We start from the raw sequence: 26,947 nt of genomic DNA, 5'->3' as shown, positions 1-26,947 counted from the left end.
AAATGCATTGTGGTGACGGTTGTACAAATCTGTGACTACAATAAGACCATTTAATTGTACACTTTAAAATTGTAAATCGTGAGTTGTATGGTATGTGAATTATTCTCAATAAAGTTCTTATTTAAAAAAGAAAGGTTGCCTACCCTGTCCTGCCCTAGGGAGGTAGTTAATCATGGAAAGGCCCCTCGGATCCACTTAAGCAAACCAAGTCCAATAGAAAGAGCTGCAGCCCTCTGGTCAGCCTGAGTTGTGGTTTCAGATTAGGGTAGGTGTTGCCTTTCCACAGCCCACAGTCCCCAGCATGGACATTGGAAAACCGTCCACAAAGATCCCTATTCACCTCGCCAGCCTTGTCCCCTGCTGTTCCAGCCTTCCAGCGCACAGGCCATAATTCTGAACCATTGAGGTCTTCTACACACCCAGGCTGCCCCTTCTCCCCATAAACCTCCTTTACCCAACTCTTACACATCCTTCAAGACCCCACTCAGGTGTGGCTTCTCTAAGCGGCCTCCCTGAATCCCCAGAGGCTGGGCAATTTGCCCTCCCCCATGCTTTCTCAGGCTCCCCAGCTCCTTGAAGATGCCCTGCTGATCACTTAACATCACAATAAATACAACCGTTCCATGTCTATTTCACTACCGGACTTCAAGCTCCTTGAGGGTAGAAGCCACCTCTTACTTGCCTTTGTTGCATTAGTATCTAGATTGTCCGGCACACAGTAGGTTCTCAGTAATGTGCATTAATCAGCCTGACAGGCCATATTCCCAGCCTGGACCTGGGGAGACCCAGCTGGGACACCCAGCAGAGAGGAAGGCACAACATCAGGACTGCTGGGGAGAAGAGGGTGTCTCAGGGCCCCCACAAGGCCCGGATAGTGTCATGTCCCACCCCTGCTTCCTCTAGCAGGCCTCCCCCCCATGCTCAGTGGCCTCTTTCTCCTCCAGCTGTCATCTAGTCCCAGTGTCAAAGCTGCCAGCCATCCCAGGATAGTTATATACAACTAGCTGACTCAAAGGCTGAGAGCTTTGGAAAGAAGAAAAGAAGATGAACATTGAGCATCTCCTATCTGCAGGTGCTGGTCTGAAAACTTTCATGTAGATTATACTCTTCATTCCTCAATAAGTAAATGTCAGCATTTCTCATTTTTCCAGATGAAGAAATGTGCCCAGGGTCGCCCTGATAGTGACTTGAAGAACAGGTATTTGAATCTAGTCTTCCAGGTCGTAAGGGCTCCGTTCTCCTATTTCATATGCAAAGGACGCTTTCTTTCTATTGCTAACAAGCTTTGTGACCTGAAGGGGAAGGTCACTCCTCTGGCCCCTGGTTTCCTCCATTATAAAAAGAAGAATGTCAGTGACCTTGAAGGCTCCATCCAGCTCTTATGCTGACTATTGGATGAATGGTGGAATTTTAGACACAGTGAGGGGTCCCGAGGATAGATGACTGAACCTTCCCAGAACTTCCCAGAATGCACATGGAAGGTCAGCTCTAAGCCCATGTCAAATCCAGCATCCCAACAGGAAGCGCCAGGGCACGGGTCCCTTCCCGAGGCCTGCGGGAAGCAGCTGGGGCTGCTCTTACCTCTCTCCTGGGAAGTGCACGGTGACTGCCCAGCTTCCTTGGGAGCCAAGCATGAAATCCAGAAAAAGCCAGGAATTATTATTATTATCATTATTATTGTTATTATTGCATGTAAATTGTGCATGACTAACTCGGAAGGAGGGGCGCACTTTCTTTTTCCAGACCCTGCAAACATCGCATGATAATAATAAAAAAAAATTATATGCTTGAAAACATGCACCCAGCACTGCCCTATGTTTTCTTCTAATTGTTCCCAGAGCCTTCCAAGAGCCACATTTAAATAAAATGAAGCAATTATTTAGTCTGCAATTAAAGATCACAGCGATTTATTTTTAAGTAGGAATAGCATCACGGGAGTAAACTGGCAAGAGAGGAGGACAGGAAGGGCTGTGGCCGAGGTGGAGGCAGGAAGGAGGAGCTGGCGACCAAGGACAGCCAGCCCAGGGTGGGCAGGGTTGGTTGGGAGAGTGGAGGGCTGGGGGCAGAGAGTGCTGCGGTGGGAAGCATCTGACTTGCTAGAGGTTATCTTAGGTCCAGCCTCTGGGAAACTCAAAATGAATGGATGGGGAGTTGGGAGGGGGTTCCATGGCCCAGCCTAACTCAGGAAACCAGAGCAGCTGACCCTTAGCTGGCTCTATGTTGTGAAACTCCTGCTGGAAGTGCTTCAAAATGTTCCCCCTTTAGGCCTCAAGCAGTGCCTGCCTGGCAAGCCGTAGGCTCTCTACAAATCACAAACGAATGGTGAAGGAAGCAGAGATCCCGTCCTGCATGCCCTCACTCAGAGCCCGGAAAGGGCCCGGTAAGTGTAGGCGGAGTGATGTGGCTGAGTTTTCATGGCTCTCTGCTCCCTGCAAATAGCTTCTTTGTTCCTATGGGCATCCAGGTGGTGGACTCAGGTGGCAGCAGGCTGTTCCACTGACTACTAAAGGATTATAGATGGACTGCCGGTGACTGCTGCCCCAATCCTAGTCACAGTCAGGGGAACGCAGTTGGCATGGGGTCCCTTCCTGAGCCACTGAAGGAAGCAGGCAGTGGGGAGGGTGCAGGGAGAGGGGTGGGAAGAGCCCTTGGAGGTCTCAGGATTCCGGAGCAGGCACATATGAGTCTTTCCTCTTGGGGGACCACCTGGAAAAGTCACCTCTTCTCCTACGTCCCTGAGCCACCACCCAGTCAGTTCCCGGGACATCCCCCAAAGGCACAGGCTGTCTCCTCATTTACGTGCCCTAAGGTGGGGAGTCTCCCGAGCAAGCAAGGGAGGGGGATCCCAGCGGTGGAAAAGGTGAGGAGAGAGGAAAGGCCAAGTGGAGATGCCTTGAGTCTCCAAAACACTGAGGACCCCAGAAAGCCCTGTTTGCCTCTCCTCCCTCACCTCCTGAACTCCCCTCCAGAGCACTGGCTCACCCACTCCCAGCCAGCACCAAGCTCTCAGTGGACTTGGGCCACCTTGGACTCTTTGTCCCACTCAAACTGGCCGACTCCTACTAGTATTGGAAGCCTCTGCTTCATGGGCAGCTCCTCAGAAAAGCCTTCTGGGACCCCCACCCCTCCACTCCTTTTCTCTCTCTGTGAGCTCTTCCTTCACTGCACTGGTGTTTGGTTAACGTCTGCTTCCTGCTCTCTTCTGTAAGCTCCATGGGGGCAGGTGCATCACTGTTTCACTCCCTAAATACTTGTTGAATAAGTAGTTCATGGATGGAGAGATGAGGCAGGGAGGGGGAAAACATGGCTTAGGAGGCAAGGCTGGGGCTGAGCTTTGGAGGGTAAGGACTGAGCCATGGCAATCAGCAGGAGATGGGGCTGCTGAGCTGCTGATGCGTGCCTATCTGGGTGGCTGGTCACCTTCCCATGAGAAAGCCCGGGGCCTGGGTGCTATTTAATGGGACTCCAAGTCACGCTGCAGGAGGCACTCACTGCTCCCCTCTCCTCCCGAGGGGCCAGGACCACACTGCACAGCTAAGGAGGCAGAGAGTGGAGGAGACAGACTGTCTGGGTCCCACAGCGAGTCCCTTCCCAGGAGCTCACAGCCACCACCCACCCTCGGAGGCCAGGGAGGGAGGAGGCAGACAGAGAGAACTCTGCCCAGATACACAAGAACACCAGAGGCAGAGCCACAATGTTGGTTTAGAAACGACTTTCATATTCATTATCTTATTCCAAAGCTCACAGGGCATGTATTACTACCCTCATTTTATAGATGAGAAAACTACAGCTAGAAGATGCAACATTTGTTCAAGGTCACACAGGTTAAAAGGGCATATCCAAGACACCTGCCCCTCGAGAAAGTAGAGGCTGTGTGTGTGTGTCCAAGAGGGGAACAATCACCCCTTTAAAAAGCACCTGAAAAAACAAAGCAAGAAGAAGCCTGGACCTCCATAGAAAGAGAGGGGAACACAAAATATCTTTTTCTTTTCCCAGAATGGCAGCCTGTGGGAGCCTGCTGAGGCCCTCACATCTGTCTTCTCATACAAAATGAAAGAGGTTTTGAAAAACAAGAGGGGCTGTAATAAAGCATAGTCTATGTCGGCTGTGGAGCTGTGCCCAGCATGTCCTGTCACTGCCACCATTGAGGAGACAGCAGCCAGGCTGTTTCTGCACCCAGGCTTGCCTCTCACTCCAGGGCTCCAGGGGAGGTACAGAAAGATGGACACATTCAGGCAAGACTGATGGAGGAGCCAGGAGGCCCAGAGCCCAGCTATCCAGGAGCAAACAGGGACTCACACTCCTACAATAATAGTATTATTGATTCTCAGAACCTAACTCCAAATATAGAAATCATAGACTGGCAATGCCTCTTAATGGGGCTGTATCAGCTAGCTACTGCTGCATAACAAACTATCCCAAGACTGAGCAACTTAAAACAACTATCATCTATAACCCCACACAGTTTCTGAGGGCGAGGAATTGGGAGTGGCTGGGCTGTGCACTTCTGGCTCATGAGGTTGTACAGCCATTGGCCATGGCTGCTGTGTCACCTCCACACTCAACTCCATTCATCTCCAGCTTGTTTATGTGGTTGTATTAGGCCTTGATTTCTTCTGGCTGTTGGCTAGAGGCTTCAGTTCCTCACCATGTGGGCACCTCTCTATGACAGCCTGCAACCTGCTGGCTGCCCTTCCTCAGAGCCAGTAATCCAACGGTGAAGACCAAGGCAGAAGCCGCAGTCATTTATAACCTAACCTTGGAAGGGACCTCATCACTTTGGTCAAATGCTGCTGGCCACACAGACCACTCAGGTACAAAGTGGGAGGGCATGACACGAGGGTATGGATACAAGAAAGGGAGGATTTGGGGACTGTCCTGGAGGCTGGCTGCCATGGGGGTGCTGCAGCATTTGGGCTGAGTCAATTCTTCACTGGGTGTGGCATTGGGGCCCTGCCCTCTAAATGCCAGTTGAGGGCAGGTATTTAAATAGATAAGGATACATGTACAAATGGGCGCATTTTATTACATAAGTTAAGACTTTTTTTTTTTTCCTTAAAAAAAAAAAGTTCTTTCGGTGACTTTTAGAAAAATGCTTCTTCCAGGCATACTACAGCTAAAACATACCCCTGTTCTTCCCTCCCCACCCCTCTACTCCCCCCAACCCCACACATTTCCAAAGCTTTACAGGACCACTAGCTCCATTCCCTCCCTTTACTGGTTCGTAAATGGCTTTGGCAGTAATCGGATGATGGCTGTAAAGTGGGAGAGGAGAGCAACCATGACCAGGGTCACTCAGACCTGGATGCAGAGCCCACCCTCTTTGAGCTGCTGTAAATGTGGGCAAGTCATTTGTCACCCTTCACCCTTAGGTCTCTGATCTGGGAAATGGGGGTAAAAGACCCAGCATGCAGAGCTGTTGTTAGGGGTAAACCAGATCATGTGTGTTAAGCCCCCGGCACATAGTAGGAACCCAGCACAACACCGTACATGGCATGGTTACATGGCTCCCGTCAGCGTTTCTTTAATCTCCGCCACTTAAGGGGGCAGCGCTGTCCAGCTGCAAGAACACTCTTGTGAGTCAGGATGCGCCATCTCTGTTCTTGGCTCTGGGTGAGGTGCTTTAAACTTTTCTGGGCCTCCGCTCCCCCAGTTATAAGTTAGAAAAAATCATTTTCAGTTATTTTATCCTTTCCAGTAATGCTAGGATGAAAAAGGAAGAATAGGGGTACAAGGCCTTTCAGGATTTCAAGTTTGAGTGTTGCAAACAAGGGCCAAGTTCGGCATCTGCTTCATTTTATGTCCAGATAGAGTGTAGTCTGTCGCTCGGTCAGCAAAGATACACACCAAGCACCCATTATGGGACACAGGGTGATGCTTTATGAGACTACAACAGGGAGCTTCGGGCCTTCAGCGCAGAGAACAAGTACCGTTCTAAGAGGCGTGCTGGTCCACACCTGGGATACATGGTATGGTGGATGGATACATTTAAGGTGCTGTTTATCATCATGAAAAAGATGGTGGTCCAGTTCAGAATCAATGACATTTCACAATCCAGCAACCATGATGAGTTCATTTGTTGGCCCCTGGGAAGACTTCCCTGAGAGACACATGCAAAGAGGGGGGTTCATGAAGGATTTACTTGGGGCTCCCATGTTGAGAAAGGCCAGAAGAGGCGGGAGATGATATGGTGGGCTCCAGGGACTGGGAGAAGTCCAGCAGGTGTACATAGTTATTACATAGACGGTGAGGAGTCATGAAAGGTTTAAAGCCAAGCAGTGATATGATCAGATCTCTATTTTAGATAGAGGTGGAGAGAAATTGGAGGCACCAAAATCCGCTAGGAAGCAATTGCAGGTTGCATGGATGAAAGATGACGGCTGCCTAAAACCTGCAGAATTCAGGTTACCTCATAGCTGCTTGTTGTTGAATGACTATGTGTGAGTATACATTTATACACAGACACATTTTCTGCATTGTTCTAGAATAAGGCCATTTCAGATGGCACCTACACATTTCTTCTCCACCCACACTCTGAACTCCTCTGTCACCTTCTGCCACCACCCTAGCAATTCCTACCTTCTCAGTACTTTTCTTGCTAGAATCTTTCCAGTTTCCCAAACAGAATGAAACCTACTTTGCATTCTAGGTCATTCTCTCCCTACAAAGAATTCTGTGGGTCTAGCAGTAATTAGCTCACTGCTTCTCAAGTCTTTCCTTGGATGCCGATGTCAGCGAGACCCCTCTGGCTGACGTCAGCATTAGTCATACAACGTCAATGTCAACTACACTTCATCCTCACCTGCCATCATGTGTCTGTGCGCACAGGTTTCAGTGCACACTCAGTCCCACATACATTGCTCAGATCTCTCTATAGAATGTACCAACATGTGTGTTCTTAAAAATATCATATTACTGGCCTTCTCCACTGAGGTTCCGGGTCCAAAGCCTTGGGTTGCATTTCTCCCTGGCTCTGCAAGGATTTCCACGGTTCCCAGAGAAGAAGTTTAGCACAGATCTCTCCTAGACTGACTTCCATGACCTGTGCTGTTTGGAGATTTGCACCAGTACAATTGTATCTCTGTTTCGGGAGGGCTAACTTTGACATCTACCAGGTATCCAGCCAGAAGTCACCCTGTACCACCAGTCCCTCTCCCCGAATCTTGGTAATTTTTATGATAAGAGATGAAGAGATGTATTGTTACATCCTAAAAGGAGGAGACTAGAAGGAGAGTCCACCTGAAGACAGACTGAAAATACCTGCAGCCCAGAGAAGACATGACCAGCTGCAAACCACACTACACAGTTAGCAAACAACTCACAGCTCTTGAATACATATTGTCTAAGCTGGTCCTCCAAACAACACGCCGGGGTACTCAAAGCAGGCATTTCCACTCCTAAGTGGTAAAGGGACTAAGGCACAGAAAGGTGAGATGATATGCCTAAACTGCTACCACTAATAAGAGCCAAAGAAGGGACTTGAACCCTGGTCTCCTGTCTCCCCTAGCACAGGTTACCAGGAAATATCAACCTAGGACAGCGGTTCTCAAAGGCGGTCGTAGATAAGCAGCACCAGCATCACCTGGGATGATGCCAGAAATGCAAATCCTTGGGCCCCATCCTAGACCTACTGAATCAGACATTCTGGGGGTGGGATCCAGCCATCTGTGTTTTAACAAGCTCTCCAGCTGACTCGGATGCACACACAAGTTTGAGAACACTCTCCTAGGACAGGGAGATGGATAATGAGATAAAACAGATAAAAGGACTTTAATCCCACAAAGCCTACATACAGGAAGTGCCTGAGAGCAGGTGGTGGTTGCTTACTTCAACTGTACACAGTGTGAGTCCTCTCCCTGAAGTCAGCCTTAGTTACCCACGAAAACCTCCAGTGTGTATTAGACCCTGTGGATGGTTATTCAGGTTGTGCACTGCACAACTCTGAAGAAGCAGTGCCCTTGGAGATGTGCTGCACAGACATCTGGGGTGGCCATGCAGCGGTGGCCATGCTGCTGGGTCTCACGTGGTGGTGTCAATGGGCAAAACTGAGATTGACCAGAAACAGGATGAGGGGGTGGAACCTAGCATCATCACATCCCCAGAGCCTTTTGGTTCTAATTCTAGAGCCCTTGGACTCCTCACCACAGACCCAGCACCAGTCCCCTTGGAGATGGCGCATCTCAACCTCCACCCAATCCATCTGTTCACATAGTTGGGCACATGACCATCATCTTTAGAGTTCAGAAGTTGTGATGTGTACCAGTCCAGAAGAAGAATCAGTGAGTAGAGATTCCTGAAAGGGATGTTTTTAACAACCAGAGCCAGGCAGAGAGAACAGACTGCCTTGGGAGAGGGGGCCTCCTGGTCACAGAGAAGATTCAGGCAGAAGCTGGACAATTACTCAAAGCAACGAAGACCAGACCCCTTATATATATTATTTTATCTAATCATGGAAATTGCTCTGTGCAATAGACACTATTAACACCATCTTATTGATGAGGAAACTGAGGCTTAGACAGCATACAGAACTTGCCCTAGGTTGTGCAGCCAGTGAATAGCACAGGCAGAATATAGACTTGGGCCATCCAACACTAGGGTGACCACCTATCTCAGTTGCCTGGGATGGCTCCTGGAACATGGAAAACCAGTGCTAAAACCAGGAAATTACTGGGATAAGGGGTCACCTTGTCTAATACTGAGAGTTCCTCCAACTCCAGCTGCAGTCAGTGGACCTCCTTACTGATGCTAAAAACCTCTGTCCAGCTGCATGCTGCATCGTGGGAAAAGCTCACTCCTGCACACTTCCTCTTTGATATTGTCTTCTGGTGATGCCAGCAACCTAACACATGTTGAGTAGGAACAAGCCTGGTCTTAGGAAGCGACCAGCCCTCACCATGGCCTCACCATGGCTGCCGTGTCCTGAGCCTCCCTGACTCGGAAGCTGTATGTTTATTGTTCAAGAAATGAGGTCTGCCAATAACTATGGCCATAGGATTTGCTGCTGGCACACGTGCATCTCCAGGAGAGCGTGCTGATGAGAAGCCACAGCTGGGCTCAGCTAGGAGGACCTGCACGGCTGGGTTTGGCTCAGCTAGCCCAAGGCCAAGGCCAAGGATGTCCCTGTGACAAGCGCCTGGGCATGTGCAGGCTCCCTGAGCGGATCTCCTGATCTAAATGGAGACATCAGGCAAAGGGAAGGAGGCTTTCCTTGTCTGAGAAGAAAAGGGGGAAGGACATTGACCCTGCACCCACTACGTGCCAGCGCCTTTTCTTTGTGCTCTTATTGATAAATGTTCACAACAATCCTGAAGGCATGTGAGCCAGTAGAGAGGGTGAGCCATGAACCAGAGAGCTGTGGACCACTCCTCCCAACCCCCTCGCCGTCCACAGTGTGAAGATGTTGCTGGGAAGCACCTGCCCAGCCAGGGACTTCCTTACATCTCACTGGGGCACGTAACTTACTCCTGGCCTGTGGGAGGATCGTGGATGCGACGAACACCAGCCTGGGCCTGGCAGACCTTAAACCCACACTTCCATGCTCCCCAGTGTTCATAGCAGCACTATTTACAATAGCCAAGACATGGAAGCAACCTAAATGTCCAACAACAGTTGACTGGATAAAGAAATTGTGGTGTATAGATACAATGGAATACTACTCAGCCATAAAAAGAATAAAATAATGCCATTTGCAGCAACATGGATGGACCTGGAGATCGTCATTCTAAGTGAAGTAAGCCAGAAAGAGAAAGAAAAATACCATATGATATCACTTGTATGCAGAATATTAAAAAGAAACACAAATGAACTTATTTACAAAACAGAAACAGACTGGGGGGGTAGTAAAGGGATAAACTGGGAGTTAGGGATTTGCAGATAATAACTACTACATAGAAAATAGATAAACAGCAAGGTCACATAGTATAACAGAGGGAACTATATTCAGTACCTTGCAATAGCCTATAATGAAAAGGAATATATAGTGTGTGTTTGTGTGTACATACATACATACATATATATATAAAACTGAATCACTGTGCTATACACTAGAAATTAATACAACATCGTAAACCAATTATACTTCAATTTAAAAAAACCTCACTTCCTTCTCCACTTTCTCTCTCTTCCACCAACCACCTCTGGATGGTGACATCCTGTGCAACCTTGAAATCATGGATCCTTAAACACGGTGGACCCTCAGCTAGTCCTGGATCCCTGGATGACCGTGCGGAGCAGACCCCACTGCCTATTGGATTCTCCATGAGCAAGATAAAATTTTACTGTGTTAAGCCACCGAGCTTTGGGGGTTTTCTAATATGACAGATTGTATCACCTTAATGATTAAAGTTTTATTCCCACTTACAGCAGAGGAAACTTTGCTCAAAGATGCTCAGGATTTTCCTAGGAACACAGTAATTAGGGGAGGTGGAACTCCAGTCTCGTTTCCTCCACTTCTCCAGGCTCCTCCACACAGCACGATGCTCTTTGTACTTAAGCAAGTCCAGTTTCCCCTCCCCCTGAGGTTACAGGACTGTGCACTCTGGTCCTGGACCTGTCAGCATCACCAGGAGCCTGAGAGCTGCCTGCATCCTGAGGGAGGCTGGATGTTACTCCATACCAGCTCCATGCCTCAGGCAAAGCCTGGGCTGACTTCAGTTTCACCTGCATGGTGGGAAAAGAGGACAAGCGGGGAAAGGCAGAGTGCACGCTGGTGTCTGCTGGATTTTGTCCCTACTGCATGGTCACAAACTGCTTCCATGCTGCGGAGGGATTACTCTGGAGGAAGCACAAGGAGGCATCGTCTCTCCTGGGCTCCAGCTCCCTGACAAAAGGCCCCGCTGGCCCCCTGTTAGGTGACAGCACACCCTCTCATACTGGGTTCATGTGAATCTCAGGGATGCATGGATGAGGAATTGTAAAACCTCACAAAATGACTTAACTCAATGTCATACATTACATTCAACAGGAAGCCTCTATTTGAATCTGAGCTCCTGAATCCCAATCCGGGGATGACAGGACAAACATGGAACTGATCCATCAACAGCGCCAAGTACTCAGGACGTGCCAGAGGCTCCTTTGGGGACAGTGGTGGCACTGTACCTGTCCTGGGACCCCACCTCAAGCCTGGTGGTGGCACACTCCTGATCACAAACACAGAATCTCAAATGCTCTGTAAAGTAACAGGACCCAGGCCATCTGGTGACACCCTGGGCTTGGAGGGAGTGGCTGGGTGGACTGTGTCTGGGGTGAGACAGTGGGGCAACTTCACGCAGGGAGCCAGGAGGGGACCTGCAGCCGGTCAGCCTCCCTGGCCCTTGCACTGTGCACATACCCAGTTACTCCCAGGAAATGGAGTTCCCAGGGACTCCATTTACCAGCAAACACCTGCAGCATTTGGGCTGGTTTACCCCCTCAGCTCCAATTCTGTCTCTAGAGAGTCAATGTATTTGGATCAAAGAAAAACATCAGGAGGAGAAGGCCACTAGGGCAGGGTGGGAGCTGGTCTTGTCTCTCAAAACTGGCTGTCTACACTCTGCCCCTGGCACACCAAAGGACCCAAGTCAAATGAAAGCAGGGTTACTCGTGATGCTGTGGCCTCGGGTAGCCACTTCCTGTCTCCTGGTGTCCCTTCTAGGAGGGCATCTGTGGAAATAGTCACTCTACTCTTCCCTCCTTTCATCCATCCATCCAGCCAGCCAGCAAGTACTGAGAATCCGTGTTGCGCCAAGCCCCGCACGAGGGTGAGGGAACACAGGGAAAAATAAGACAGGGTTTCTTGTCCCCCAGGCACTCACAGTCAGTGGGGAGACAGACAAGTAAATGGGCCACACAACCCAGCCTCAGGTAGCACAGATGAGGAGCAGACCCCGGGGAAGGTGGTGACAAAGAGCAGGAGGCAGATGGAGGTCAGGAGGGGGCAGCAGGAGACAGCCAGGCCCAGAGGCAGAGGCCGAAGGAGGAGGAAGAGGAGCTGCGTGCCGGGCAGGAGGCCAGGTCAGCCCCCCTGAGAGCCACCGGAACAATCTGGCTGCACACATACGTGAGCAAAACCAGACACAGAGCCCAGTTGTGACCAAATTACGCCCCACGCCTCACAGATGTCCCTCAGCCCTGGGTGTCTCCAGCCTCATCTCTCAGCAGCCAGGGCCCTCCCCAGGGAGCCAGCAGCTCATTGTCCCATCAGCCCACCAGTTCCCTGAGATGCAGGAGGCTGAGCAGAGCCCAGGACCCCTGGCACCATGTCTCCCGCTCTCTGGCATATCCACACGCTTAGTTCCCGGCCCTGTTCCCTGGGTAGCAGGTCCTTCCCGAAGCTCAGATCCTCTGAGTATTCTCTCTCTTATCCTCCAACAGGCCTCTTCCTCCCTCTTTCTCATTTAATTTAGAGCTTGCTGGGAGAGAAATGCCTTGTGTTTATCCTTTACAATTAATCCTTCACGATTAACTGGCAGAATTTAATATCCACAAACACACCAGCAGCCTGTTTATGGCCTGCAGGTATCAATCACATCCACAGACCTATCTGGGGAGCAAGTAGCTACTGGCCACTCCTCCACTCTGTCCCAAGCCAGAAGAGAACTCCTCTTTCAAACTCCGTTCTTTCGGTCTCTTGGAAAAGTTTAGCTCATCAGCCTCAGTTTCTTCATCTGAGAAGTGAGTTCCTTGATGTGTAAAATGAGCATAATCACACTACTGACCCTAAGGCTATTATGAGATCTGGATGAGATGATGGAGGAACCGTGCCTTGCCCTGTGCCTGGCTCCTGTGGATAATATTCATCGCTAACCCTGGTTAGGTACTGCTCAAAGTGCTTCACGTGGGTTATCTCAATGAAATCTCCCAACAACCCCTTAAAGTATGTACTATTATTACCTTCATTTTCTAGGTAAAGTTCAGAGAGGTTAGGCAACTTGCCTAAGGTCACACAGTAAGTGGCTGAGCCAGTATCCAAATCTAGACAGTCTGGCTCCAGAGTCCAAGTTCTTGACCACCTCAGTCACCACCTCAAGCAGAGCCTCTCAAACCTTAAAGTGCTGAAGCAACACGTCTTGGTAAAATGCAGCTTGTGATCCTGTAGAACAGGGTGGGGCCTGAGATTCTGCATTTTGACAAGCCCCAGGGATGCAAGGTTGAGGCCTCAAGGGTACACATTAGCATCTTTCCCTTTGCAGAAAGATGGTCTTTACAAGCAACCTGGATTCCTGGGATTTCTGAGCTGGAAGGGACCTTCGCCATCCCTCAGGCCTCCTCAGATCCCGCCAGGCCTGAGGTGGTGGGTGTTCCCCTCACTCCCCAACTAGCCCCAGCCACTGATCACTCTAATAACAAGGGCCCCAGGGGAGCAAAGTCCACACCAACCTCACTCTCTGCCTGGTCTGTGCCTCCCACTCAGGATGCAGGAAAGGGAGCCTCTGCCCTCGAGGCTGGTCCTGATTCTAGACAGTGGTTTCCTATCGGTAACCTAAGGCAAAGGTCTCAAAACCACAGGTGAAAATGAAGGAAGTTACAGAAATGAGGCAGGTCGGCTCTGAGATAAACAGGTCCTACGCCAACCTCACCCCACCACGGAGGGCGGGCTACACCAGAGGAGGTGCAGGTGGACAGGACAGGGGCTGCCTGACAGCAGGAGGGATTGAAGACCAGGTCGACAACCCTGGGCGAACCTCCCAGATGTCACGCTGGGTCAGAGAGGCCAGGCTTAGCAAACACACCCCTGATTCCCTTCGTAGGAAGTTCAAGACCAGGCAACACTGATCTACAGTGACAGGTGTCAGGAGGGTGGTCACTTTGAGGGGTGGAGGTAACAGCTGGAAGGACACACAGGAGGCTTCTGGGGTGCTGGGGTGGTTCATCTAAGAGGGGCTACCTGGGTATGTTCATTTTGTAAAGATTTATTGAACCGTGCACTTGGGGTCTGGGTACTTTTCTGTGTATCAGTCATACTTCATTAAAAAGTTAATTAAAAAAAAAAAAAAAAACCTGGCTGCAAAACAAAAACAAAAGAAAACGAACCTGGGCAGGTTCCCAAGGGAGTCTGGGCTGCTCTATCCCAAGGGAGCCTTCCTTCCCTGAAGGACAAGGTAGGGGAGAGAGACAGGGTGAGGGGAGCAGCAACCCTGCCACCTTCTGCCCTCCACACGGCAGTGGATCAGCACTGACCAGAGGGAGCCTTCCCACAGCTTCAGCACAATACTAAGGGCAGGGCTGGAGTTCGAGGTGACTCTGAAAATCCATCCAATTAGAAAGAAAGAAACAAATGTACAAATAAAAACAGCTTGCCCTACTGAGTTGTGCGGAGGGGGCTGGGTTGGGCACACTATGGCAGGCAGATGGCAAACTGACCTGGGAACACAGCGGGTCTATCTAGTCACAGAACCTGCGGCTCTGTGACCTGGGGTGGACCACCCAAGTCCTTGGACCTCAGTTCCCTCAAGTAATGCAGGGGGAAGATGAGGCCCAAATCACACAATGTAGTGTGTATAGAACTCGGTACCTTGTTGGGTAGAGTTTTATAAGCTGCCGCAGCCATGTCCTAAGGGGCCGGTGAGCCCAAGTGTTGAGGTCAGGCTGAAATGCAAGACGATCAGAGGCAAAAGGTTAGGCAAAGATGACTTCACAGGGGAGTAAGTCACCACATCTTTAGTAAGAAGGCTCATAGAAGTCATCAGGGGACCCTTTCCCCCACACAGTAAGTTTCCCTTCCATGAGTCTCATAAAACACTGGTAAGAGCACAGGCTCTGTGGAACAGGTCTGCTCTGCTATTTACAAGCTGTGTGATCTTGGGCAAATTACTTAACCTCTCTAAGCTCACTATCACCGGTGCATTATGTTGACAGTAATACCTAAATAGCAGGCTGTCATGAGAAAGTAAACACACAGAGCAAGAACACCTGGCACATAGTAGGCACTCAGTAAATGTAACTAATATTATTACCACCTGGTCCTGCCTTAGATACAGTAATGGCAAGCTCACCACGTTATCAGGGAATCCGAGCCACTGCTTGACCACTTCAATTGTTAGAAAAGTCATACTGATACTGAACCGCCTCCGTCCTCTGTGTAATTCCTGTGCACTGCTCCTGGTTCTGCCTCTTGGAGCCTGCTGTGCCAGGGAGGTAGGCCTGCTCCCCCTTTCCTCCGATAACATCTCAGACATTGGAAGGAAGTCAGGAACCATGTGCCCCAAGCCTTCCCATCTCCAGCCACACAACCTATTTCTATCAGCTTTTTCATAAGATCTGACTCTCTCCCTGGTCTCCAGCCATTGATATACTTCCTGGAGTGGCTGTGAATGGAGTAAAGGGCTCTGGGTGGTGCAGAGGGCAGGGGCTCAGGCCCTCTCTTGCCTGCAGTCCCCTTTGGCGATGTGGCTTGGAGGAGAGGGGACTGGGACTCCCTCCAGGCTGGTGGCGTTGCATGTAGCCCATCTCAGCTACTGTGTGCAGGAACCTGGGGCTTGGATGCTCAGCTGACCCCCACTTAAGGAGACCCAGCTATGTAGGGAGGCAAAGAGGGGCCTGCATCATCTGCCTCTTCTCTGCCCACCTCAGTCTGGTCGGGCTGACCCCCTGGGGTGGCAGCAGGAGACGCGGGCGGTGCTATGGGCAGCAATTTCTTGGGCCCCACTGTGCAGGCCTAGCCACTGGCAGAGCAGAGCAGGTCAGGTGAGCTCCAGCGGTTCTGTGCTCCTACAACCCAGGACCCACCTTTACACATGCCCTGTGGGGCCCTGCTGGGCTCTGAGGGAAGGCTTCTGCGCTCTCTCTCAGCTTTCCCCTCTGCAGGTGGAACATTCCCATTCCTAGAGAGGACCCACAGCCCAGGGACGTGGAAGAGAGAAGGATTAGGCCTAGGACTATGGGTTCCTCCTCCAGATCCCGCACCCTGATACACTGGTCTCATCTGGGCTAGGTGGGGCGTGAGCCAGGACGAGGGCCCAGAAACATACTGGAAACCAGATGCTGCCGCAGAGCTGTGCCTTCCCAGGTAAATAAATTACACACCAAACACAAACAATCTGCTGCCTGCCTCTCCCCATTCAGAGGGCGGCGTGCACGCAGGGAATGAGCCGTCTTCCGAGAAGCAGCTTTATTTCCTCGTGGGGAGTGGGGACTGGCCCCCTGTCTCAAGCATTCCATACATTTTAGCCTGGACATCTCAGGTAAATTACAGGAAGAGGAGCTTTCCGAGTGCTTCGCTGAGAGGGCAGCAGAGAATAGTACCATGCAATCAGCAGAACTTAGCCCTCGGAACCAGCCCATCTGCCAGGGAGGAGGCAGCGGGTGACCTGGGCCCTTCTTGGCAAGATGCTGGGGCCCAGACACGAGTGAACCCAGGCTGCTGGTGGGGGTTACTAATGGCCTGGAACTCAGTCAGGCTAAGCTGAATCGCAGGAAGGGCAGGTCTACTGGGAGCTCCGCCAGAGGACGGAAGGAACTCCCCTTCCAGCAGGGAGAGTTGCGGCCACACCCCAAGAAAGACTGATGAAGGGGAGGTGTTAGGAAAGACAGCCCGAGGGTCTGTGCAAACTTGAGCTCTCCTGGTCTTCAGGATAGCAGACACCCAGGCCAGCAGGAACGCTGAGAGGGAACACGGGCACATAGGGTGACAAGCCTGTGTCTGGCCACTGACATATCAGGGTTTGACATGGATGACAAGAGGCACCGAGGACTGACAGCTTAGATGCTGGAGGTCCTGCATCCGTGTTCTCACTTTGCCCCCAACGAGCCCTGTGGCCCTCTGGGCCTGGCTTTCTCATTTGGGAAGTGTTGGTTCAGGGATGTCTGTGGTGGAAGAGAGAGAATAACGGAAGTCTCATCCTCTAGCAAGACATGGGGGCAGCACTGAGGGGATCCCTCAAGGCCCCCCTCTTCCTACCTCCTCCTGCTGCACGTCCTGGCACTGCCCTTACTCTTTACTGGGGGGAGCTGGGAAGGGCTGGTCTGGGAAGGTAGACACCTGTGCCTTTGTGGGGCCCAGGGGAGGTGCAGCTGAGGGGGACTTTGCTGCTCGGGCAGAATGGGAGAAAGACTCTCAGTCTCCACCAGGGGCCATGAATTAGGATAGTGGTCCCTTTGTGGGAACTTCCCAATGCCTGGAGACCAAGAGATCCAGGGAAACTGTCAGCTACTGAAAGGTGATACCTGCAGGCACAAGTGTCAGGCAGAGAAGGGGGAGATAATGCCCCATAAACACTGATAGCACGTCTCCTGAGTGTCTACTCTGCCAAGCACATGGGCCACTGCATGCACGCCAGTCTTCCCCGGAGTGAGCAAGGCAGAGGCAAAAGAAAACAGAGTGTAGGCCTTGGTGCTAACTAATCCCAAAGTGAAGCTTTTACTGGAAGATGTTTGGCCTGGGAGTCAGCAGACTGGTTCAGATCAGATGGTACCTTGAACAAGTGGGCAGAATCACATATTTTAATGTCTGAATTAATCCCCCAGGTTGAACATCCGGCCCCAACCCCTGCCCTCGAAGGGTTTATGTTCTACAAGACAGTAGGGGAAGGAGGGCTCTCCACCCCACGCACCAGCTGGAAATACCTTCCCTTGCAGGATGGAGTCTGAGATGTACCTTCTGGCCCTTTGGTCACAGCCTTCTCAGGCCCCTTGCCAGGGCCTCATGCTTTTTTGGGTGCTTTCCAAGGTTTCTGTGTGGGGAAGGCCAGAGGCTGAGGGCGGGGGCTGGGGCTGCCCATGCAAGCGTGTTTGTGTGTGTTTGTGTGTGCGCAGGCGTGTTGTTGGCACGGACGTGACTCTGCATTATTCAGGCCCGTAATGAGTCCTCATTGCAATGGGTTTGATGGAATAATTATATTCTGGAAAAACTGCAGGAAACTGCGTTCCACTTCTTAAAGGGCAGGATCATCAAACATTTGTGCTACATTATTTGCAGTCACACCTTCTGCTGCATCTGCTCCCTTAAAAAAAAAATCTCCAACTCCAATCTGATCTGAATATATAAATCTGAATTATCACAGCAAAGGCGATATGCTCACACCTTTTTTCTTTTTTTTTATCTGTTGCCATGGTGATTAGATAAAATTCACGCCAAGTCTCCAGGGAAGGATGGAATTATTTCAGACAGTTTCTCACCCCTCTCAAGCTACTTCTCTCTGTAACATGCCTGGGCACCATCTCTGGGCTTGGGCAGGAAGGCAAGCAAGAGGAGAAGACACCACCTCTTTGGGAAGTCTTGGACAAGCAGAGGACAGTGCTCATCTTTCAGAGATGCTTTTGGTGACAAGCTGTGCCCTCAGCCACAGAACTGGCAACATGTCCTCAACTCACAGCTTCCCCAGCAACCCCTGGAGCCACCTGGGGAGAAAAATGGAGGCCCAGGGGGAGAAAGATGGTGCCCTTGTTCAAGGTCAAGGCAACAGGAGTTGCAGAAATTGACCCAGGGCCATGGCTCTGCCCTTCCCGAGTAGAGCTGAGCAGAGAAAGAGGTTTTCCTGGAAAGGAGAGTCTCATCTTCCAGCACTGGGTCCGCATCTGGATCCACGTTCCATCAAGGCTTCCCCAGACCAAGATCCTCACAGGGGCTAATTATGAATGGATGCAATTTATTAAAAGGTTTTTGTAAAGGGGGTTATTGACCTAATTGTTATTTAACACCAGCAGTTCATGAACCTCTGTTGTCTCTGTGTATGTGTGTGTGTGCGCGCGTGTGTAACTGAAAGGATCCAGAGTGTATTATAGAAAGAGGAGTTTCCTCACTAGCATAAGCTTTCTCATTTCTATCAAAAGTCCCAGTTCCTGGGTAGAGGAGATAGGAGATCTGAGCTCTGATTCCTGGAGGCCTCTTTCACTGAAGCCTCAGGAAACTGAACTCACGCCCATAAAAGCCAAGAGAGGTTCATGATGAAAACCACAGCGGAGCAAGAAGGGGAAAGCTTCATCAGCCCAGACCTGCAGGGTTAGGACATGATTTGCATTTATCTCCTCTGGTGGGTCATGTTAGGGTCTTCTTAGCAATCCCAGGGATAAAGAGTGAGGGGGTTGGGGCACATAACATTGTGAGTGTATCTCATGGCAGCGTCCCTCTACCCCACCCCGACCCCGACGTAATTAGGGAAGGAGAGCCCTGGGGGGCAGAAAAGGACACTGAGTCACTGAAGGGGCTTCATCTCAACCCCTCCAGGCCAGCACTCATCGAAGAAATGAGCCCAGCGCTGGTCACTGGGACAGAGAATACTTCTTAACCAGAGGATGGTCTCTTTTGAATTGCTCGCAGGGACCAGGGCACATTCAGCAGAGCGGCCTGAGGAAATGACAGGGTCTGGGGCTCGGTGCGTTGTGGTTTGCTAAAGACTCTGTGTGAACCTACCGTGTACTGTTTCCTCTCTGGGCCTCAGTTGCCCACTCTGAGAACAAGGGGGAAGATGCCTATTTCTGCCACTGTTGAGAAACACTGCAAATTCAAATGTTAGGGGTAGGGTGAACGCAAGGGCCTGTGGTGAAGGAGGACCTGGCCGGTCCCCGACCCCGGCTGGGCACAGAACCTGGCATGCAGGGACACCTGGGGGCGGCGAGCTGGCAAGAGCGAGTTCTAAGCCTCTCCTCTCATTCAGCCCATGTGCAGCTGTCCCAGAGGAGCTGTGACCCCTGGGATGGTGGCAGGAGTGGTGGGGATACAAGGAGTAACAGCGTGGGAGTCCAGCAGACCTGGCTGTGAATCTTGCAGAAGGCGCTTATTAGCTCTTTACCTTGAGCCACACCGCCTCTCACAGCCTCTGTTTCCTTGATGCCGAATGGGAATAAATGTAAAACCTACTGCATGCTCGTGGTCAGGTTTAGATGGTATGAAATCTATAAAACACTCAGTAGAGTGCTTGGCACATAGGAAAGGCTCAATCGATGGTAACTGAGATGGTGATGAGGGTGCTGGTGAGGGTGCTGGAGGAGACGGGGGCAACATCATTCTACCAAAAGGTGATGCAAACACAGCACAGAGAAGCCCTGTGTTATAGTTCCCCCTTTCCCATTTGTTGCCACTGTGTTGGGGACACATCACTTCATCTCAGAGCCTTATTCTTCATCTGCAAAATGAGTCTACTCTGCCATGAACTTGTGCGGTAAGTGTTATTCTTCTTGATTTTCAAGTGAGAAAAGGAGGCTTCGAGAAGTGAAGCACGGGAAATTGCACAAGGTCACGGCTTAGTTAGTGACTGAGCTGGGATTCAAACCCAAGGGTAAGAATATCTCCCTGGCCTTCAGTGCAGCGAGGATAACACGAGATGATGCATGTACACTTTTGTCCATGGTCACGTGTGATACGTGGCTAAGTTGCAATGGTTGCTGAGAATTACTCTGAATCGTGAGCTGTTGCTCACCCTGTGAGCTGCCAGAACAGAGACAGGAGGCCAGGGAGATTGTCTTAGAGAGCCTGGTTCTCGTCCCATCTCTGTCGCTAATTATGGGACTCTGGATAAGATTACCTTCAAGGCCTCCCCCTGCAAAACCTCTGTGATTCTAGGAGTCAGCCACTGGGGACCAGGTGAAATAGGCATTATTTGCAAAGGAGAGGCTTGGGCCTCACCTGAGGACAACTAAGGGAGACGGGAGAAGAAAGGACCACCGGGGATGTATGTCTGCAGCTAAAAAAGATCCTAGAGTCCTTTCCCTTTAAGAGAAGCAAAGATCCCTGACTTTGGGATGAGGGCTGTGCAAGCCTGGAAGGGGGAGGGGGCCGAAAAGCCCCCTGAGTCTAGAGATTCAAAGGCAGCCCGGCCCTGTGCGATGCAGAAACTCTTAATTGGAGCTGTGCGTGCATCCAGCACCGATCGCTCCATGATGTGCCTTTCTGAGGCAGCACAGAAGGCAGCCCTTCATTAAATCTGACACCAGGGAATTAATTCAACTCACTGCCGTCACTCTGTCTCCGTCACCCTTTCCCCTCAACAGCCATTGCTCCTTGATCTCCCCCACCTTCATGTCGAAAGTTCTCCTTGAGAAGGCAAGCTTCCCTTGACTGTCACCTGTGCTATGACTATATTGAGGGCCAGGACCCAGGGCCCAGATCCAGAGGGTACAGCGGGGATGTGTGGGTGAGTGGGTGGGTGGATGGATTAATACACACACACACCTTCGTAGGAAGTAGGTGAAGGAAGGACCACGGCCGTGACGGATCCTTCCCCACTACTGGCAGAAGAAACAAGGATTTGAAAGCTGATAGTGACAGCTCACTGGCTCACCTCCTTTGAGCTATTCTTGAAACAGTGACTTTATAATTAAAGTCCCTTTGAGAAGAGTCATGTGGAGACAGAGGAGGAAGAAAAAGAGAAGGGGCGGCAGGGAAGCTACCCATGCCTCTCTGCACAGTCACAGCACTGCCTCGCCCATGGGAAAATCACAGCTTCCAAAGAGACCCCCTCACCTGCCTGCAGGTACCTTCCTACCTACCTGTGACGTTCCGTGCTGACTCCACAGGTGGGTGACCCATGTGCGAGCTCCCTCAGCCCGAGATGAGTCAGGGCAGGACCTGGGGTAGGCAGATCCTCACCACCACCCATGGGAAGTGGTCACCCCCACTGGAGGTAACCTCCTCCTTTGGCTCCAAGATGCCAAATCAATACGATCATTGTTCTACTTGTGCTGAGAAGTGAAACCCAGTTGGGAAGCACTGCCCTAGGGCACCAAACACTGAGATCTGTCTTTCTAAAGAAACAATGTTTCAAAAGCCTTTAGTGACTTCCATTGTAAATCACCGGACAGCACTTGAGTTGAATTCATCCTTCTCCATGGAGCCCTGAAAGATTTGTCCAGGGCTTGTAAGGAAAAATATAACACTCCTAAGACCAGGGAGAGGGAACGTGGATGATGTGAACACTCATTTATGATAGAAGGGAGGTTTAAGGGGCAACTGCCCCAAAAGAAGGAGGCAGATCCCCCCAAAGGAAAATGAGCAGCTGGTCCAGGCTGCTGGTTGAGGTAGGTCTAGCCAACGAAATAACACTAGTGAAACAGCAACTTCCATCAACATTCCTATTTGACAGATGAGGAAGTTCTGAGAGGTAAGTGATTGCCCAAAGTGAGCCCTGGCCGAGACCCAGTCCCTGGGTGCCTTCTTCCTCCGGCTGGCTCTCTCTCCTCTACACCACAGCGTCCCTGTTTTGGAAGATCCCCACTCGCTCAGAAATGCCAACCAAACAGCATCTCCTTCTTGACTGTAATCAAACTGCAGCATCAAGTCAGAAATGCAAAATGAGCCATTTTAAAGAGTTCTTGGTTTTGTTTTGTAACCTTCTTAAGAAATTCTGACATTTCCTTTTCATTGAGTCACAAAATTAGATTGTCAGTTTTTCCCCACCCAAGGTGGAGCAGTGGGGATCTGTGGGTCGGGGCTGACACCACTGAGCACCTGGCCACGGACTGAAGGCCTGTCCCCCATCCATTGTTGAGATGGGTTGATGCACCTGCAGCCATGCCCCTGAAACCACAGCCACCAGCATGTCTGGAGTCCCTGTTATACCCTCTACCCCATGGGGAAAAGGCCCTTTGTCTTTGAAGCAGGTCCTTTGGTAAAGACTCTGAAACATCCAAGTGACCCTCTGAGTCCTTCTTGTTAGCAGGTTGATTTCGGAAGTTGAAAAAGGAAAAGTGATGCTGGGCTCCTCTCAGAGATGGGACTGGCAGTCCCAGTTCGGACCTGGGGACGGGAAGGAAGACCACTCAACATGGTGGGTACCCAATGGACCCTTAGGGACAAGGAAGTCTTTCTGTGCTCCACGTCACCTGGTCAGCCAAAAGCCCACAGGTAGGTCTTGCAAGATACATGTGGGCCCATGAGAGAGGAGGATTTTTGTGAAAATCAGGAAGACCACATTTGGTCAGCAGCAGGACGGCGACAAAGCATCCCTGAAACACAGAGCAAAGAATGAGAATTTGGAAGAGTTGAAAAGCAGGAGAAAGTGATGGCTCTGAGGCTGTTAACCTTCCCAGGAAGTAGCAGACATCTCGGGAAGGACACAGGACATTCCCAAAGATGTGGAACTAAGATTAGAGGCAGCTTTGATAGCTTTTAAGAGGCAGGGACCAACCTATTGATACCTGGGTTATGGAATATTCTTCTTCTTCTTCTGTTAGAAACGAGGAGGTTGAGAAGTTTAGGTAAAGAGCCCAGGACCACTGATAGCCAGGAAGCTCAGAAGCAGCCGACACCACGAGGTCGATGATGGGAAAGCTGATCCCAGGCTGTACTGGTGGAAACAGCCTGTTCCCACCAAGGAGGGGGCGAGCACGCCACAGAACCCTCTGTTCCTACCATCTGTGGTGCAGGGCACTCGCTCTGAGCCTGGGTTTTGAGAAAGACATTGACAAACTGGAGTGTGACCAGAGGTGGCACCCAGGATGAGATCAGATCTGATCACATCATACAAGGACCTGCTGCAGAAAGAGAGCCCGGAGAATGGGACATCGGAGGGGGTGGTGGGGGCAGGAGAGGATGACGGCTGGGCTGTCCTTAGGTAACTGAAGGGCGCCGCAGAGAAACAAGGAAACTGTGTAATTCTGTGGGAATCTGGGGGTGGGCAGGGGTTGGGTGAGGACCTAAGGGATGAATTTCATGAAAGCAAATTTTAGCCCAGCAGAAGAAGGAATTTCATAAAAGAGGAAATTCCTAAATAAGTAGGAGTCGCTGTTCCTTTGCAAGGTACCTACACTTAAATATGGTTTTTCCATTTTCAAAAACACTTCATATTTAATCTCCTCAAAACATACTTGCAGGATGTAGAAAATTATAAGAAAAGAAAACAGAAATCATTTCTCGTCTCACCACCCAGAAATAACCATAGCAATCACTAATAGCTTTGAAGTAGGTCAAGATAGCCATCTATGATACACGTGTGTGTGTATTTTTTAACCAGTTGTGAACCTACTGTATGTATATAATGCATTTTCCACTTAACACCATATTGTGATCTTTTTTTCAGTAACTGAAAATGCATTGGAATATTTCATTTCTATTATGGTATCATAAATCATTTAATCTTTCCATTACTAGATATTTAGAATTTTTTCCCCACTGTTGTAAATAACATTGCGGTTCACAGATCTTCATTGCCATCTTTGGACACTTCTTAAGGACAGAGCCTGAAGGACATGGCATTTATGGCTTCAGCTACCTATTGCCAAATTGCTTCCCTGAAAGGCTGTCCTGGTGTCTACTTGCATCAGCAGCATGCGAGCTTGCCCAACTCTGCCCACACTTGCCAACATCACCTCAAGGTTTTCCTAAAAAGAGCACTCCATTTTCAGATGAGATTTGATACCTCACTTTTCAGGAACACGTCTGTTATCTGCCTGCTTATGATAAACAGGGTACAAGCTCTGACCGGCACACACACCCTGATACACACACTGGCTCCTTCTCTGTTCCTTGAAAACTCTGGCGAACCTTCCAGACCTTGGGGTGTCTCAATCCCATTCCACCCTGTTTAGAGTGACAGTGGCCCTCATCCTGTAGCAGGATGTTTCTGGAGGCCTGAGCCCCAGGCGCAGTCAAGACCACCAATGGCGTCTAGAAAATGAGCAGGAAGGGGACTGGGCTTCACAGCTTCCAAGGCCCCTTCCAGCCCTGACAAACCAGTTCCACCGTCTGCAAGTGCCACCTGGGAACTCGAGTTTGTAAGAGGGTGGGGGAAACAGAGGAAGGGCAGGACAGGGGAAATTATTGCTTCAGGGCAAATTGGAATAAAACTAGATGTTCTATAAGGTGGCAGCTGGTGATTCCCACACGCCCTCCGCCCAGCGCACCCTGAGTCCTCCAGCCCCAGGGCGAGCTCGCGCCCTGGGAGAACCAGGAGATCACTTTTCTTGTTCGGGTTTCCCTGAGGGCTATGACCTGGGCTCCCAGCTTTTTCTTGTAATTTGAGCTGAAATTGGGAGTAGACTTCTCAAAGAGGGTAATTATCTGGGCACCCCCCCCAAGTCACTTATCCCTACCCAGCTGGCCTCCAACACTGACTGGTGGCTGCCCCTCAGAGCAGAAGGACAGATGGAAGGCTATGAGGACTCTCCTTGGTTCTCGGCTTTGGAAACTCGCAGAGCAAGGGGGCCTTGAAGCCCCATGAATACTCCTGGTTTTCTTAATTTTTAGTGGTCTCATGCTGGGTCTCCAGGTTCTCATTAAACTGGGAAACAGATTACAATGGGATCCTGAGACAGACACGTCTCTCCTCCTCTTATATTTTTACCATTTTCATTGTTGTTATTTAATAGCTGCTGGGCCAAGGTGGCCGAGGCCGAGGCGGCAGGAACCAGCCCACAGAGGGCATAGCTGAGATGGGGGGCGGGGGGGGGTGCCCGCCCCTCCACAACTCCACCGGCACAGACTCCCCCCGGGATCAGCCCCCAAATCTCACTTTCACCAACAGCCTCCTCTCCCTGCTCCCAGTACCCCGCCCCCCACCCTAGAATGTCACAGAGGGACCCAACCGGCGACCTCACCCCTCTCCTGACATTTTGCATATGGTGTTGAAATGGGTACTTTTCTATTGAAACATATCATGCATATAGAAAAAGGAAAAAAATAATATGAAAACGTCCATATTTACTTTGACTATATTTTCTTCAGGTCTGTTTTAGAAGGAACATTTTAAGAAATAAGACATTCTGAAAACAGTTGTCTTTCCCTCCATGAGCCCATTGCCTCCTTCCTCAGAGGTAAGCACTGCCCTAAATATGGTGTTTATCATTCTCAAGCATGTTTTTATACTTTGGCTACATATGTATGTATCCAGAAACAATACAGGATACTGTTCTGCATGTTTTCAAACTTTACGCAAATAGTACCATAATGTACGATCCTTCTGCAATGTGCTTTTCCATTCAACAGGTTTAAATGACATGTCCAGGTTGATTTGTAAAGCTCTGGTTCATGCATTTCCCCTGCAGTATAGTATTTCATGGTAGGAATACCATGGATTTAATTTATCCATTTTGGTTTCCATTTTTTTGCTATCACAAACATGGTTGCCGTGACAATTCCTGTTTTGCACCTGTGCCAGAGTTTCTTTAAGGCATATACATGTTGGAGCTCTGTTTCTTAACATGTCTGTCACCCCAGCAGGTCACAGACCTGTCACCGTGTCCCCAGTGCCCAGCATGATGGAGGGCGCATGGAGCTCGGGAGGATTTGTTAAACTGAACCAACCTGGAAGGGGTCTATGGGATCACTCACTGCAGCCCCTTCGCTTACAGATGAGGAAACTGACATCCAGAGAGAGGGCATAAAGTCATTTTGTGAGACAGCTAGAACTGGAAACCCCGGACTCCCTCCCCTCCTCTCTAGCCAGATTCTTACCAGTCTCTGGGGGACCTGGCGACTATTAGAACGAATGAGCCAAAGGAGAGAGAGAAGAGGCAGAGAGCAGACAGTGCTTAAAGGGGTCACATCAGGACTACCTGACCTCCAGATGTAGGCCTCACACCTGGACACCCAGCCTCTGGGGGGGGGGTCTCCCACCTGGGCACACCCCCTCCCAACGAGGCTGCCTCGGATCTGCACACTCAGCGCCCAGATTAAAGCCTGCCTTCTGTGTCTTCCCTTCGCCCTCCTAACCCCGCCCAGTGGAACAGCCTGGAACCGGAAACCAGGAGACACAGACACGGTGGCCTGGAGGTGAAGGGTGGGTTCTGGCGCCAGGTAGTTTAGGATTGAGTCCCAGTCTACTTCGTACTAGCTGTGTAGCCTGAGGTGAGTTACTTCACTTCCAGGTGACTTATTTTCTTCATCTTTAAAATGGGGATGAAAATTCTACCTACCTTAACATGATATTGGCAGGACTAAGCAAGTTAGTTTGTATCAAGCAATTTGTACACTGCCTGGCACATGGCAGGTGCTGTGTGTTTTATTTATTTTTTGTTTATTTGTTATTGAAGGATGGCTGACTTAGAAAACTGAGTTAGTTTCAGGTGTGCAGCAAAGTGATTCAGTTATATACACAAT

The 26,947-nt window shown here is 50.3% G+C and overlaps 1 protein-coding gene and 1 long non-coding RNA gene across 2 annotated transcripts in view; both read right to left on the bottom strand.

The window, feature by feature from the left end:
- The window catches only part of DSCAML1 (DS cell adhesion molecule like 1), a 314,658-nt gene that overhangs the window by 253,492 nt on the left and 34,219 nt on the right, over nucleotides 1-26,947 (bottom strand). The gene's annotated exons all lie outside the window — the stretch shown is intronic.
- LOC116661131 lies at nucleotides 5,214-26,414 on the bottom strand. Its single transcript, XR_004316887.1, has 4 exons — nucleotides 26,404-26,414; nucleotides 25,163-25,170; nucleotides 8,935-8,941; nucleotides 5,214-6,095 (listed from the first exon to the last, which is right to left on the bottom strand). It is a non-coding gene; the product is annotated as an uncharacterized LOC116661131 (long non-coding RNA).

Source organism: Camelus ferus, chromosome 33 (genome assembly GCF_009834535.1).
Source record: "Camelus ferus isolate YT-003-E chromosome 33, BCGSAC_Cfer_1.0, whole genome shotgun sequence".
Classification (NCBI taxonomy): Eukaryota; Metazoa; Chordata; class Mammalia; order Artiodactyla; family Camelidae; genus Camelus; species Camelus ferus.
Note: the sequence above shows the minus strand (reverse complement) of the source record. Positions and strands in the feature narration are given on the sequence as shown.